This window comes from Vidua chalybeata, chromosome 6 (genome assembly GCF_026979565.1).
Source record: "Vidua chalybeata isolate OUT-0048 chromosome 6, bVidCha1 merged haplotype, whole genome shotgun sequence".
Classification (NCBI taxonomy): Eukaryota; Metazoa; Chordata; class Aves; order Passeriformes; family Viduidae; genus Vidua; species Vidua chalybeata.
The window spans coordinates 52,699,908-52,717,071 of NC_071535.1; positions in this window are offsets into that span (position 1 = coordinate 52,699,908).

Consider the following 17,164-nt stretch of genomic DNA (forward strand, 5'->3'; position numbering starts at 1 on the left):
TAAATAATAGAAAACAGCCTTTGAAGTTATGGACATGACAATTTACAGCATTAAAAATTTACAGCATTAAAAAAAACCCAACAAAATAAAAAAAAAAAAAACACAAAAGGAGGAGAAGAGCTTTTATAGAAAATCATATAACTGACTAGAGATGAAGTAAGTGAAATGCCAGAGAAAGGACATAATAACACTAGGAGCAAGTTGATCTGTACCTCACAGAAGTTAAAACTGGATCCCTTCTAAAGAGTTTTAAACTCACCTGATAAAATACCACATAAAAATTATGTATAAGGCAAATAACTGAAAAGATGGAAAAACTGTAAGGCAGGGGAAAGGCAGAATTAGCATCTTCACCATGGTTTTATTGCTGCTTGCTTGCTGTAGTGGCACCCAGAGCCCTACAGCCAGTGAGGGCACACAGACTGCAGGAGCCAGCATTAACTCCTCATGGAGCCTCATCCTTTGTCCTCCCATAGCAACAACTGACAAACTCCTTTGCACTCATTAAAAATCCCTCTCTGCTCATGCTCTTGGGAGCTTATTCTGCAAATATGGTGCATAGAGAATTTGATGTTATTTGCATAATTCTAAAAAATTAATGATGAAGATGCTGAAAAATGGAAAACAGATGCTGAAAAAAGCAAACCAAAGCAACACAGACATACCACAGATATGTTGCTCTATCACTCTGCTGAAACCTTGAATTGGAAAACCACCTCTTCCCCTTTTGTGGGCAATTATGCTCCCCAGCAAGCCCACTTTCACTTCAACCCTTATCAGAGCAAGGTTTCACAGCTACTTGCTCTGATAATGGGAGCAGTGCAGTGGGTCACGCTTTGGATGCCCCTCCTGTGGGAAGCCCTCAGGACCCGGGGCCAGCACCCTGCATGGCTTGGGGTGTTGACAGACAGACAGACACCCTCGGTGCACCCCATTCTGGCCTGAGACATTGCTCAGGAACTCCCCAGTCACTTGGGAACACCATGCACAAGGATGGAAAAAAAAGGCTCTGCTGATCATTGCTTACCAACACAGGACTCCCCGGAAGGAGAGTAGCTTCCATTGTCATGGAAACCGCTTCTGCACTGACAGTGGTACCACCCTGGGAGGTTAACACAGCGTGAATGGTTGTGACACTCAATGATCCCCTCTGCACACTCATCAATATCTGCCTCAGAGAAAAACACAAGCCAGCCAGGAAATTAATTTCCTTTGACACCAATACTGTAGGTTTGATTTTTTTTTTTTTTTAAATCTTACTGGTTTGGAGTTTTTTTAAAGATTTCCTTTAATAGATGGATCAAGGTTTATTACAGTTCCAAACAACAGACATTTAAAACATGACTCACAGAACAACAATAAAAAATAGCAATAATACATCATGTAATCTATTACAGACAAGACATTCTTTTACACCATGATTTGCTGAAAATGCAAAGCAAACATGCAGATTTTTTGTTCCTTGTTAGGTTTTTTGTGTTTTGGATTTTTGTTTGCTTTTTTAACTCAGAAATTACATTTGTCTGTGCATTTAAAGCGTTGCAGAACAGGTTGTCCACTGAAAAGGCAGTTTCAGCAATATTCCTGCTTTACAAACTGCCTGTGCCAGGACACCTTGGAAAGAAAAGGCATTTTCTTCAGGATTTGTGTTTCCAGTATTCAGCTGCAATATTGGCAGCTATCTGGAATTGAAGGTGTTCAGAACATTTCACAAACACTGGTTAATCTCTTTTGTTTATATGATCAAAATAGATACCCAGTACAAGTGTAACTGCGTGTGACAAACAGAAAAAGCAGTCCATGTTTCAGCTGCAATAAAACGTTTAGCTGGAAAAGAGTGAGGCAAATGGCAGCAAGTCTGTAGCAATGGAAAGATACAGCATGATGAATACCCTGCTGAGGTTCAATAAATGTGCTGGTTTTAGAAAGGGGTTTCTCAAATTTCTGTAACATGTTTAATAGAGACTTCGTAATTGCCAGTAACCTTGGCTAATCATGGCTGGCACCTGGCTGCTTCTCCCCTTTGAGCATTTTTCAGCACATTTTGTAGGGTTGTAATTAAAATTAGCAAATTAATTATATGCTAACCTTGTGGTAATTTAAGAAGTCATTATATTTTCATTCCTCTATTCAGCTCAAGCTTTTTTTTTTTTTTTTTTTTTTAATTTTGGACAGTTTTCAGCTGGGTAACTTATCAATTAAAAGAAGACTCAAATTATTCCCAAATAATTCCCACTTTCACCCACTGAGATTTTTTTCTTGGCACACTTAAAATGTGCATAAAACTGTGCATACAAAACCAAAAAATCTGGGTGAAAATAAGTTTGGAAACAACATTTAGCTCCACAAGCATCAAGGACAAGTGTCTCATGATCCTGATGCAAGACTGATGCAAGGTGATTAACTAACCACAGAATGTAGCTTTTATCTCAATTTCCAAAATACATACACCAATATGGTTTCATGGACTGCACTGGAGTCATGTTGATGTACGTGGAAATCGATTTGAATGAAGTATCCTTCAACACAATCCCATTGTCTTACATCTTACAAGCAATACCATGGAGAAGTTTGATTTTTCCTCATTTCAGTAACAATACTTATTCTTGTTGAAATATAGCTGAAAAACCTAAAAAACGCTGTTTTCCAAGATTCGTGTTTGCCCTCACTCAAGCATGAACCAAGTTATCTACATAACAGGATCATATTTATTTCTAGCTTTATTCAGCTCCCATCTAACAATAAAGTCAATTTTTAAATGCTTTACGATCTGTCACTGCTGTCACCTTTTCTGTACTTTGTACTTTGTGGAAGTTAATTTTAGTGTTAAAACACTGCACGAATGTAGCTGTCCATCAACGGTGAGTGCTGCTTGCAAACTCAGACACTTTCAATTCATTACAGCAAATGGAATTTATAACCATGATCTTTTCACACGCCATGGCTGATGAAACAGGTTTAATCCTATTTGGAAAGTGAATGACTTTGCTACTGCAGGTTAATTGCAAATGAATCCTTCTTCTTACTTTCCTTTCTTTCCCAGTGTTGGGTTGGAGAATGTTTCTGTTTTTAAAGATTGCTTTCTTGTGTCAGTCCTGTACTGGACTTCAATCTGTTCAATTTTACATTTTTAATTTAAAAAATTAACAGAGATTTCCTAAAGTTCATTTCTAAGCTTAAGCCCATTCAAGAGTATATGATTTAGGTTCATGGCAAAGGACACTAACTGACTAGCAGTCTACTTTTCAGAAAGCCTGTCTGCCAGGGTACCAAAACTAAGCAGAAGACTTCAACAGAAGAAGAGCTGTTAGGTTATGCCTGTACATGATGTCAAAAAGTAAAATAATACACAGAACTCCTTCAAGACTAGATGACTTTACTGTGGCAGTACCATACTTGTTACAGCTTTTGCTCCCTGATGCGTAGGGAGATGCTAACCAATTTCTTCAACCAGCAGAGCTAGGTAAAAAAGACTTGCTTTCAGTTTTACAGGTTCTTCCTTTACTTCCTCAATCTCCTTAAACCACTGGAGCTATGCCAGCATTGTCCTACACATGCTGGGGCAGTGGGCAAAGGACAAGAGAAGCTATGTAGGCTTTTTGGGCAAATATGCCACGTCACACACCACTGGTGTGGAAGCAGCTAGTAAAAAACTCTTCAAGCTCTACTTCCCACCACTACCTCTCCCCTTTAGGTTAAGCTCAGCATTCCTCCTTGTTCCCCAGCCCAGCCTTCTCCTGCATGCAGGTGCTGGATACAGGCTGGGAGGATGGTGCAGGAAGGAGAATGGGGAATCAATTCTCCCTCTGCTTCTGCAGCAGGTTAGGATTCCTTTGGGAGCACATCAGCAGCAGCACCATGAAGAGCATGAAGAGCATGAAGAGCATGAAGAGCATGAAGAGCATGAAGAGCATGAACACCATGACGTGCATGAAGAGCCGTATCAACAAAGAAAACCCTTAACAGCATCTCTGCTTATCTAACACATTACTGTTTCTTGAAATGGTACACATGAACACTAAAAGGGTTGGAAATACCATGATGAGCTCTACAAGCTTCTCCTATGATCCTGTGCGTTGTTTGTAGCATGTGTATAAACACAGGTCTGCAGGAATAGGAAAATCTTGTGGATGTTTTAGAAACTGAGATTTATGATGCTCAGAATACCAAGAGGGAAAAGCAAATAACAGCTTCATAAAATGGTGTGTCATACACCATGACATTACTTAGTTCAGTTAATAGACCATTTCCAGCAGGACATCCTATGTCTTTTCAAAACACTTTTTTTTGAGCATTTCTTCTGCACAGAGAAATGTTGATATAGATAAGAGCCAATTCAGGGAATAAGAATCAATTCACTTCTCTTCATCACTGCTTTTCCATCTTTAGATTCTAGCACCACATTTGCATATTTGCCTCAGGATAGAAGTCTTTCTATTCAAGTCTGGTTTGGGGTTTTGCTATAGAATTTGAGTTAGATATACACACTATTTTTGTGTGTGCAGATGCTTACCAAAATGTGCTATATGTACTTTCTTTTTAAAGTTATGTTAAGCTGAAATGGAAGTGTAAAGTTTTGACCTGTGAGTGAAAACAGTGTAGAAATTCTAACCTTTTTTCAAAGGAGCACATTAAAACCTAATCAAAAATTCTGTCACTTCACACAGGCCAGAAGAAATAATTGGTGGGGCATTTTTTGGCTGTGTTGCCATGCTGCAGGTGTTGCTTGCCCTCGATGCTCCTGGCAGCAGGATGGGCAGTTTTGTATGGGCTTTCTGCAAGTCTGTGTTAGTATTTAGATAGTCTAAAACAAAGTGCTTGTGAGAAACTGCCCATTTAATGTTTTCTTGGGAAGTGGAAAGTTTCATAATTTTAATTTTCCTCTGCAGTCTCTGGCTAAGTATCTGCACTACCTTTGCATTAAGGGTGGTATTTTTCTTTTCTTGCTCTAAGGCACGGCTGCTCTTACTACCATGACATTGTTTTGTAGTTTTTTTCGTTCAAGCCTTGCTATAACATCCATGTAAAAGGAGATCTCATACAAACCATCCTGTTGCCTGCTTTTACCCTACTCAGTCATTTGACTGCCTTTAGTAGAAAACTGTTAATGGACGTGCAACACTCCACTATAGTGGCTTTGCAAATGCCCATAAATAGCACATTTTTGTATTGGAGAATAAAGGCACCACTTGGTTTCATAAAAGCTCTTGCAAGATATTAATCCTGTCCTTTAAGGACAGGTCTGTAATTTTTACTTTTAGCAGCTTCTTGAATTATTCATACAGGTATTTATGCAGACAAGATAAATAGGATAATTTATCTCAAAATAAAACACAATGGCTTCAGAACCCTGTGAAAAATTCAATCTTTTCTAATGTCCTACCACATTTAAGTCACTGTGTGATAATACTAAAAGGAAACCTGTGCAGTGTCATGTAACAGCTAGCAGTCTACAGTTTCAATGAGACAGAAGAGTTTTATTGTAGAAGTGTCTATTCATCAAGCCATTACTGCATTCTTTTTCATGCAAAAAAATTATACATTTCTTATCTTTAGTTTCCACTGACTAGGAGACCAATAAGTAGGAAAAGCGTGTACTAACAAGAAAGGATCACAGAGGTCTCAAGCTCCCTGAATTAAAATTGTACCTTGAAAGCTGACTCCATTGCTTCCAGAGCATTTCAGCTTTGTTTTCCACATCATAGTATTTTTCTTCAACATAAAAACACCAAAAAAAATACACCCAGACAACTGAGGCATTCGTTATATTTAAAATACAGCCTCTTCTCATCTCCTACTCCAGCCTAAGCCTCGCTTCCACAAGACAGAGATAGCAAGAAAGGGACGGCACTGACAGCACTATGCATACAGTGTCCCTGCTGCAAAAGGATTCATCCCACTATTTCAAATAAACCCTGAAAGCAAAGACAACTACTTTGGATGAGAACAGATGAAAAAATCTCTTTCTCTCTAAAAAACTCCAACAAACTCTCCCGTCTGCCTACCACTTCAGTTTTACATCAACTTTTATAAAGACTGAATTTTATCCTTTATTATTAACCCTTAGATTTTTTTAGATCATTAAATCTCTATATTAGCTTTGACAGTTCACTACAAAAGGGGCCTGCCTTTATTTTTAAACATATGCAATACAAAACAGAAATACAGTGCCAGCAGGCACCCTTAATGTCTGCTAGATTTTCCCAGTCGAAACAGGAGAGGCTAAAACACTCTGACCTTGTCCCAGGTTTGCAACCTAGTGTGCCTGGAATAGCAAGGATACAGCTGGTACTGCAATTCAGCTGTTAAACAAATGGTAACTTAGAGAACACAGATAACTCTGTAATTAAGTTACATTTGAATAATGACTGGTGGCTGTTGCTCAGCCTCATGGGGCCACTTCATTCTTAAGACAACAGAGATACTGAAAACAGGGAAGGACAGGAAAGACATCTGTCTGAGAACTATCTGCTGGCATTTTTAATAATCAAGTTTTAGTTTCACAGTTTTAGGTATCTCAGGTGATAAAGACTGCCCCCATCTCTGCCTGAAGCCAGCAGCAAGCTTTGGAATAACTGCTTAGGAAATTTTTCCTTGACATTTAGCCTCCTTTTTAATTATGTTCATTTTAACTCATTCGGAGACTCGGGGCAAACAATTAACACCAAATAACATATTCCTCTCTCTTCAGTAGTCATGGCTGTTTTCACAGACTGATTTTAATTGCTTTATATTTATATTGGCCTTTGCAATTCCTTCTCAGGCAGGAATAGTTTTGCCTGTATAAACGGTACAGGCTTTGGTCCATTTTTCTATTTTTAGGATACAGTGGTAAACCATAAAATTTTAATTTGTTAAGATAATGAATGACACTCACATTCATGAATAATCAAACCACACAAACAGTTTAATAGTACTATATGGCTTTCAGGGATGAAATGTGTGCTCACCATCCTTTATAATTAAAGAACAGCTGTAATATGCTTTATTGTGTAATTTTGGACTGGTATAAAGATTTTTAATCATTTGAAACTCACATGCAAATTCAGAATGATGAGCTCACCAAGAATAAATGGAATTAAACCAATATCAGCATAATAACACAGACTAGTTGTACCAGCATTTTTTAAGATTAATTCTTTTAATATATAACACCTAATTTATTGAAATTAATTTTAGTACTTTATATACTTATACACAGTCCAAGATGATGTCTTTATTATTTTAGTGCATCTCTCTCTCATACCCTCATAATCATTGATTTCCATGCTAAATATGCAGCACACTTGGAGTATGCAACTGAAAGATCCTGGCTCATTCAAATAAATCTCACTTCACAGGACTGGAGTTGAAAAGAATTTTTTCTTCTCATATCTAAAGATTATTGGGTGATGTGGGACATAAGAACTGGAACAAGACCATTCAGTAGAAAGCCTGGCAGGGTAAAGAACTGTTTCATATTTAGTATGGCATTTGAGTTTTCATTACAAACAGGATTTTAATTATCACTCCACAAGCCAGAAAAAGACTGTCTTCACAATTAGTGGGTTAAGTTTCAACCTGAGGCAGAGACTTTCTGTCAAATTTGAGGCTGATGGTCAATTTGTCTTTCAAACTACATCATCTTGAAAACAGCAGGGCTACTAGCCCAGAATTTAATGTATTCCAGCTCTTGGAACCATAGTGCCAGTCAAGCACAATGTAGCTGTTTGAAGATGGGCATGGGGAACACACAGGTCAAAATAACCTGTTTGCCAACTCCAGCCATTACTGAACTAATGACACTGAACTTCAGGACAGAAGTTCAGCTCATTGCCTACTAACACCTTGTACCCGCTGGCAGTATCCACAGTTCTCCAGGAACATCCTTTCTTGCTCTTTTTGACATTATGCTGTTCCTAAACATACAGAAGCACCTTGTCAGGACTCCAAATTCAGTGTTTTTCTACCTCTTGAGGAACAGTGTGTGGTCTTCATGCTACAGGTACTCATGCAAATCAATCTGGAAGCATTTCTGCAGAGAAACTGAACCACAGACCACTAGTAAATCAACAACCACCACGATTTCATTTCTGTAATATATATTAATATATATTTATTGGTAGAGAGATATAATGTGCAATTAACAGGTGAGATAAATAAGGCAGAGAGAGATACAAATACCTTTCCAAAGTTGTCCAAAGCCAAACTGTGAGAAACTTCTCAATTTTATAATTCCATTCCACTCTCCTGCCATTTAGGTCACCATTCTCTATTCCTTATAAAAATATTCTCAAGCAAGGCCAACCTTTGCTACCTTCCTGATTCATGAACGCGAGCTTTTTTTTTTTTTATTTATTTTTTAAGTATCTTCATCCACAACTGCTAATTCAATTAAATTGTGATCCTGGAGTTGTACCTGCATATATAATATATAAGCAACTATTCAGAGTATTAGATATGCATACTAGAATAAAATGACAACCAAGATCAATAGGAGAGGATTGTTATGTCAATGAACTTTAAACGATGGAGCCCTCAGCACAGAGAGGTATTCTTCTACACAGCCAGGGTTATAGACATTTTTTTAAAGAAAGTTCAAACCCATTCCTAAAGCAAACTACTTTCACACACACAGCTGCTTTAAGCCTATTGAAAGCATAACTGCTGTAAATTCAGATTCATTGAATTTACAATGACTGGTAAGTTTTTTTGCACTAAAAACTTACTACAGATTGCACAATTAAGTTTCAGAAAATCTGCATGGCAAAATACATTAAGTATCTCATAAAAAGACTAATATATCAATGAGAATAAAAAGTACTTTCGGCAAGCGATTTGGCATCCTGCAATTAAAGAGTTGTACATTCTTTGCCAAGATTACAAAATTTAAGAACAAACACCTAAAGGGGACAGATGTTAAGACAAAATAGCTGATGGGTGCCAACCAGCTGGAACACAGCTTGGCACAAAAGGAACTGGGAGTCCTGGTGGGCACCAAGGTGAACATGAACCAGAAAGATGACTCTGCTGTGAAGAAGGTGAATGGTGCCTTCAGCTGCATTAAGTACTGCCAGCAGGGTGAGGGAGGTGATCCTTCCCGCTGCTCAGCTGGTGAAACCACACCTGAAGTGCTGGACCCATTTCTGACCTCCCCAGTACAAGAGAGAGATGGAACAGCAGTGGAGAGACCAAGCTTGGGACACAAGGATGAGTGAGGGCTGGGGCATCACTCACAGGAGGAAAGGCTGAGAGGGCTGGGCCTGTTTAGGCTGGAGAGGAGAAGGCTCAGAGGGGATCCTACAGACACATATAAATACCCAAAGGGAAGGTGCCAAGAGGATGGAGCCAGGCTCTTCTGAGCAGTGCCCAGTGACAGAACCAGAGCCCACGGGCACAAAGTGAAACAGCAGGAACATCATCCATCTGAACAGCAGGAAACACTCTTGCAGTGTGAGGCTGCCCAGGGAAGCTGTGGAGTCTCCTTTCTTGGAGATACACAAAAGCCATCTGGACGTGGTCCGGGGCAACTGGCTCCAGGTGGCCGTAACTGAGCAGTGGGGTTGGACAAGGCGACTTCCAGAGGTCCCTTCCAACCTCAGCCATTCTGTCAGTCTCTGATTCTGCCTCAGAAGGAATGCTCACTTGAATGAAAACTGATGAACTAGACAAGCTGCAGGCTGCAGATTGTTTCATCAGAACTACCAAAGAAACCTCTTACAGAAGAGGACACTGACAAACAGCACTCTCCACTCAACTTACCAATTGTCTGCAATCCAGTGCACTGCACAAAAGGAATCATTCAGGTGACACTGGCTCTATGTACAAAACCTTCATGGATGAGCCTCAGCATTATTACCCAGTGCCATCAGACTTCATGCACAATTTCTAGGTACAATGCATAAGCAATATATCACTCCATCTAGCAGTTGAAATGCTAAGTTTCAACATCAGTGATAGAAATAGCCTATTATCTTATCTAGAACATCCCATGACAGAGAAAAGATATTCCCTTCCATAAATTCTTTGGTGATTTGCCTCAACCAATTTTAGAACAACTCACATGATGAGTCCTCCCCAACTTCATTGAGAAGATTATATTGCAGCCCAATAGTGAACAGTGTTAGGAAGTTCTTTTGATTAGTTTGAGCCCTTCTATAAATGAGTATTTCAAAACAGCACTTGTAAAAAAACTTCACTGCTAACAGGAGGCAGCAGCTGATGAGACAATAATAAAGAGCACATTTATATAATAATAAAATAATTATATTATAATATTATAAATTATTATATTATAATATTATTTATACATTATTATATATTATAATATTATAAATAATATAAAAAATAATAAGGAACACACTGTGGCTGGGGTGGCTAAATGTCAGTCATTCTCCTTAAAATTCCCATGTATACCATTGTGCCAAAGGGCACACGAAGCAAATCCAAATTACAGGTTTAGACTATAATAGTGTGCACACCCTATAGCACCCTTGAGAATTTAATACTAATGAGAAATAGTCTCAATTAGTTTTTTAAAATCTTGAACTGATTAACAGCTTCAGAAAAGCATTTTCATTCATAGAGCAATAAATTCTCCCAAGGAAGCAAATCCCCAAACAATCAGTATAAAATGAGCTCTTGAAATCATAAGCAGAATAATGTAAAGCTCTCTGCATCCTTAATTAGGGATGAAAATGGTTCAGGAAGGGCTGATCAATAAAGTGCAAATGATAAAAATGCATACTTTTGGAGAATGTGTGAACACAGTTTCATAAAAAAATGAAATCTGTGGTGGGTCTTCCACACAGCACATTGAATTGCAACTGCTCTCATCAAAGGAAGATCCCCAGCCACTTTGGAATATGTGTATTTATTTCTGATAGTAAGAAGGGTGCACAAAAAGTCCCTATAATGATACCAAATAACAGAAGCCTGGAAGAGCTGCTTAAGAGAAATCAAGACTCTTGCAGCACTTTGCCTATCTCCTTGTGTTCATCAGGCAAGTCAAAGACATTCTCTATTTTGGTCTGCTTGAACTTTCTCCAGCCCCACCACCTTCCACCTGTTACCCACCACCCCCTCCAGCAGTGCAGTTAATTTACCCACGTTCCCAGCCCTGTCACACCATGTGCACAGTCACAAAAAGCACTTTGGTGTCGTAATTTCCGTGCACAGCCCAGGAAGTTTGAGAAACACAAAAAAAGTGTGTTTTCCCAGTTAAACCTGGACATTTCACTTCACTACATAATCAGAGTCAACATGTTGCAAAAAATCTACAAAAATTTACTAAACCAACACAACATATCCACTAGCACCTTCAGAATGAAGGTGAGAATTCATCCCAGATGCTCAACTGTCCTCCGCATCCTCAGGAGTCAATGAGCTGATACAGACTTTAAAATACCCACTGCTTAATGTCTTCTGTTTTCTTCAGCACCTCGAATCAGAATTTGTTCCAGTGTTAAACTTATTTGTTCTATATAATACATTTAAAAATTATAAACATTTACATGTACTTTCAATCAAGCTAGAAAGATTTCCCCTGAGAAGACTCAAAATTCCAAAAGTCTTAAAACCGTTCATAAAGTGAGCTTCCTATTTCACATGCACTTCTAAACTTAATTAAGGAGAGCAAAGTATATCAGTGTCTGTAAAAGCACAATGTTGCATCCAATGTTTCTTCCAGATGAAAAACTCAGTCATTACTGTTACCTTTCTTTTTAAACAGTGTAATGAATATTTCCCAATAAATAAAAAGTGCCTTCTTCCCTAGTATAAAATGTGCTTTTTGAAAGCATATGCTTTCTCTTTCAATGTTAATTACAGATTGAATTTTTAACTTCACTAAACCATTAGGTGTGACTTTGATCAGACCCCAGTTCCCCCAGCCTGGGTGCTGTTTCAGACATCAATAATTCTAATTAAACCAACTCTGAGATAGGACTACATCATTTCTCTATGCAATTAAAAATGTGCAACTGAAATAAGTAGAAAATCTTAAAAGGAAAGCCAGTGGACTCATATAATAATAATAATAACAATAATAACAATAATAATAATAACAACATTATTGTTATTATACATTGCACTTCTATATCATCCTTCATCCTTGGATGTCAAAATACTTCTTAATAGCATAATATTTTGTTATGAAAAGAAAAATATAAAAAGCCTCTGTTTATTTGCTTATCTGAAAGGGGTTTAATTATTCAGGATGAAGATACAGTCACTGCTTGCTGCATGAGTAAGACCTCCACACATTAGAATCACACATTTATCCAAATTGATTTTGTGCCCTTCATTTCATTAAATTAGCAAAGTTTAATTTTACCTAAGTTGAATTCAATTGTTTTCATTAGCATTTCCAAAGGAAGGAGTTCTTCATAGTAGATGGTTTTACAATTTAAAGACTACAATATAATTTACTCTCTTCAAATGCACTAACCTATAGAAAAATTGTCCTCAAAAAATGTATCTGCAAAAGCTGGAATGTAAGATTTTACTGGACCAGGAGGATCACCTTGAACTTTGTAGGCTCTACATGGTCTCAGTACTAGTGCTTGTGGGCTTGGGGTGCCTGGGAAGACTTGGTGAATCTGGCTAGATGAGTAAATTTGGGATTAGAAGCAACAGCTACTTGGGGTCTAACACTGGTGCTACTATCATCACTGTGTTTGATCTTCAAAATTTTCTCTGCATTTCTGTTTATCTGCAAGCAAATATTTTTGATACTACAAAAACATTTAGTAGATCTTCGTATACACTTCAGATAGTATGTAGATGAAAGAATGAATATACAAAATGACATCATTTCACAAAGAGATTTCATAGATGGATATAAGTATACGTACGGTCTGTGGTTCGAGCTTCATTATCAGTGAAATGAGGTTGATCTGCAGCACAGGGAATACCAAAACAAAAAGAAATCCCAGCTGTCCTATGCATATTTCTGCATTTAGGAACAAGAGTAATTTTGAGGGGAGGGAAAAAAAGTCAGTGTAAACAGAGCACTTATCCCGTCCCTTTAGATTTCTTTCCTTAATTGCTCTGGATTTGCATCTTTCTTCAGAGACTGTGGTCTCCATCCTGCATATTAGATCCAGATCAGAGACTGGGTGAGGTGAGCTACTCCAGACAGTGTGACAACTGTGACTCATGTCATGAACAAGGACAATAGCAGTGGTGGCTTAGCCTGAACATCAGAGGACATGAGCATGAAAAGGGCTGTAGAGGAAACTGTTCCACAGTAGAAAATATGACCTCAGCTAACAAATAGAAACAGACAGTGGAAATTACTCTTAGGACCACATGACATCACCTAATGTGTCTCAGTCTGTATGATTTAAATCACTTGAGAGTCAGTAAAAAAGATGCTTACTGCCTGACAGTGACTTAGGACAATGGTGGCTCTAAAACAAATGAGCACTAAGTACCAGTAAAGCATGTGGCATGCAACTGGCAAGGAACTTGGGACCACCAAAGCAGAATATAAAATATCTGGCTTTCCAAAACAATGTTTTCACAGATTGTGAAACACAGCAGAGAAAAGGCAAAATGACAGATGTGCATTTTATTTGGTTCTTAACATGCACCAACTTACAAATCATATAGACTGTCACCCAAATTTATGAAATATAGTAAAAGAAGTTGCCTTCTGAACTTATCCTTCAGTTATCTAACCCCAAAATTCACCAGTCTTTTAGATGCAGATCTTACTTTCTCTAATATCTAGTCAAAATATCGATTTTGTATTTTGCTTTAAGATAGGGTCATTTATTATACCCCTATGGATATTTCTTAGTAAATCTACATTATTTTCCAGTAACTGAAAATCTGGTCTCTCACGGATTTTCAGTTTTAGGAATAATTTTAGTTCAAACCACACCATCAATTAAGAGTTGGGTTGCTTTCAGGCTATAATTCATCTAACACCTCCTTCAGATGCTTCCTTAGAAGAAGCATCAGGCATTAGAAACACCCATTTCCCTCCACTCACTGTAACAAGAGGTTTAGCTGACTACCTCAAGGCAGACATCCATGATCCCTCTCATTAGAACAAGGTAAGAACAACTCTATTTCAGCTGGCAAAGCATGAATCTACATGAGAAAGACCCAGTGAACTGTGCTGAAGGGGTCTGCAAATGTAAATTACGTGTCAGAATCTCAGACTAATTCAGACTGGCTGGGGTGTCAGAGGTCTCTGGACCAAGCTGCTGTATCCAGCAGGGCCCATAGTGAGGGCAAACCAGAGCTGCTCAGCTCAGAGCTGGAGGCGTGGAAAACCACCCCATTCCAGTTTAGATGTGTCCCCTGGAGACGTCACGCCCTCCTTGGCTGATGCACTTCTGCAGGAGCAGCAGTAACAAGTGCACAGAGCACACCAGCTGTGAGGAACAGCTCCAGACACCCGTGGGAGGCCACTTCTCAGAAAGCTGAACATAAATTTGAAGGGCTCATCTTCAGGGCATGTAGACAAGTTAGCTACTGGGGCTGTTTTGGCCTCTTTAATGGTCCAGTGGGAAACCTTGGATGGAGGAAAGAGTTTAAAAACGATGAAAACAGGGTTTCTAACAGTGCTTGAAGGGAGATATATTTTACAGTAAACCTGCTTTTTCTTTTATCCATTTTTATATCTTCCTGCTTTCTTCCTTCCTTTTTATTTTCTGATATAGAACAAAAAGTTCATGTGACAATATAAAGAAAAGGTAACACAAGGAAAAGTATTCCATACACTAAGTAACACAAACTCTGCCATTTTACAGACCATGCTTTGAGCTTTGTCCTAGGCTGGCTCTTTTTTTGTTGCTTTGACTATTCCAGAAAAGTACTCCTACCCTTTCAAAGCCAAACAACCCACATATGCTCTGCTGGCAAAACCTTGATCAAGTTTCTTGCCTTCTTGCACCTGCCAGTGATCATTCACCACCCCCTTTGAATTATTTTTTTTTCCACTAACACCTATGTAACAGAGTTTTTGGCCTAAGCACACATGGAACATTCCTCCATTTCCAAGATGAGACTAGAATCTTCTGAACTACTTTAAGAGTTTTCTATTTTATAATCTTTTTCATCAAAGTTTAAATTTTTACCTTCATTTATATTGCTTTTAGTCAAAGGCATCTCTTCTAGCCCTGTTAGAATACCGAAAATATAAAACGAGAACTGGGTTTCCTAGGAAGAACTGAATATATATGTCTTTATTTTTCAAGTTCACTATGATGCTGTAAAAATATTAAAAAAATAAAATTGCTTCCTCCATTAAAGGCCATCAAAATAATACACAGTGTACGAAGAAATCCCTTTTCCAATCCCTGCCAGCCCTGGAGCAATCTACAGCAGCTATTTCATGACACATAGTTATGCAGGCAAGGACAAAGAGAAGTGCCCTTGACCACAAACATTAGACTTACTTTAAGGATCAGAATTTTCCAGAGAGAAGTTTTTCAAGAACCTAACCCTGGCTGTGTCAATACCAGAGACCATATTGTTGTGAAAACCAGCTCAGCTTCTGATTTCAAATTGCTGTGCATTCACCTTGACATAACAATTGTAAAGGTACCATTTTCCCTAATACAATTCCCATCCTGATGTGGAGAAATAGGATCACATTTGAGCTCCATGGACTGCAGTTTCAGAAAGGAGATGCAATCCCCTAGACTGCTACCTTCCAAACATCTCATGTCAGAAAAAATAAATACAAAAAAAAGTCAGGATAGAAAACTTAGTTCTGAATGAAAATTCCATCTTTTTTTTTTTTTTTTTTTTTTTTTTTTTTTTTACTACATCAAAGCATGTCCTGTTTGTTTCAAAGCTGCAGTTTGGCACTTGGACCAAAGCATCTCCTAGCTCTGTTATGTTGAAGCTGAAGTGTCAAATGCTTCCATTGCAACACTACTAAGAAATGCTTTGAGGTACTTACATATACGTGTGTGTGTGTGTGTGTGTATGTGTATGTAAAGCACTTTAGTAATTACTTAGTAACCTGTAATATTTTAAAAATAGTTTACCTAACTATAATTTCTCATTTTGATATTCCACTGAAGTTACCCCAACCACTGCATGACTGTTACTGACCTCCTATCAGGCAAGATGGAAACAAACTCTGAAGTAACCCTTTGAAATGCAGACATTTCCTGTGGAGGGGTATTTGGTGTGTCCATCAGAGAATGCTGTGCAGGGGAACAATGACAGGGCTAAAGAATATCACTCAGGTGCCTTCTGATTAAATTAGAGTTGAGGGACAATGCTCATCCTGAGTCAAATATCAAGAAGACAAGAAATGGTGCATTGAGAAGAGATGGCCTGGAGCCTGCGATGAGATGTCCATCAGAACAAGTCCACAGAACTATCTCCTACCCCTGGTAAATTGTGTCTCCACAGGTTAACATCAAATCATACCTGATCTCAGTCCAAAACTAGTACTTCCAAAAGATGACTAAAAACAGGGATCCCCAATTCCCTCCCTGGATAGCAGAAACCTGGCTCTGCTCCACAGCACAAAGAGCAGCTCCTGCATTTGTAAGAGAACAGAGCGCATCCCTCCCAGAGCACCGACTTCTTCCCAGCCCCTCCCAGCTCCAGGGGGCAATTAACCTTCCCATCAGGACTCTAGAACAGGGCATGTTCAACTACACTGGGATGTGTAGAAATGGAAATCAAAACACTCACCTGAACATGTGTCAGCCTTGGATCTCTGGGGAGAACAATTTCCAAATATGTTGTACCAAGTTTGTGTGGCCAGGATTTGGTAGTGATGGAGCTATGAGGGTGGCTTCTGTGAGAAGCTGCCAGAAGCTTCCCCCATGTCCAGCAGAGCCAATCCCTGGAGACTCCAAGACGGATGTGGCTGAATTCTGCTCTGATTTTATTAGCAATAAATTCAATTAATTTCTCTAATTCAAGCTTGTTGTACCTCTGCTGTTATTTGGTGAGTGATCGCTCCCCGTCTTTATCTCAACTCATGAACCCTTCATTACATTATCTATCCCCTGTCCAGCTGTGGAGGGAAGCAAGAAAGAGGCTTTGACTCTGAGGAGCTCCACTGGTCAGAGCAGGTGCTCGTAACACCACAGTTGTGGGTTCAACCCCCAGCTGAACCATTCACTTAAGAGCTGCACAGTATTGAACCTTGTGGGTCCCTTCCAACTCAGAATGTTCTGTGACCTGGTGGGTGCATGGCATC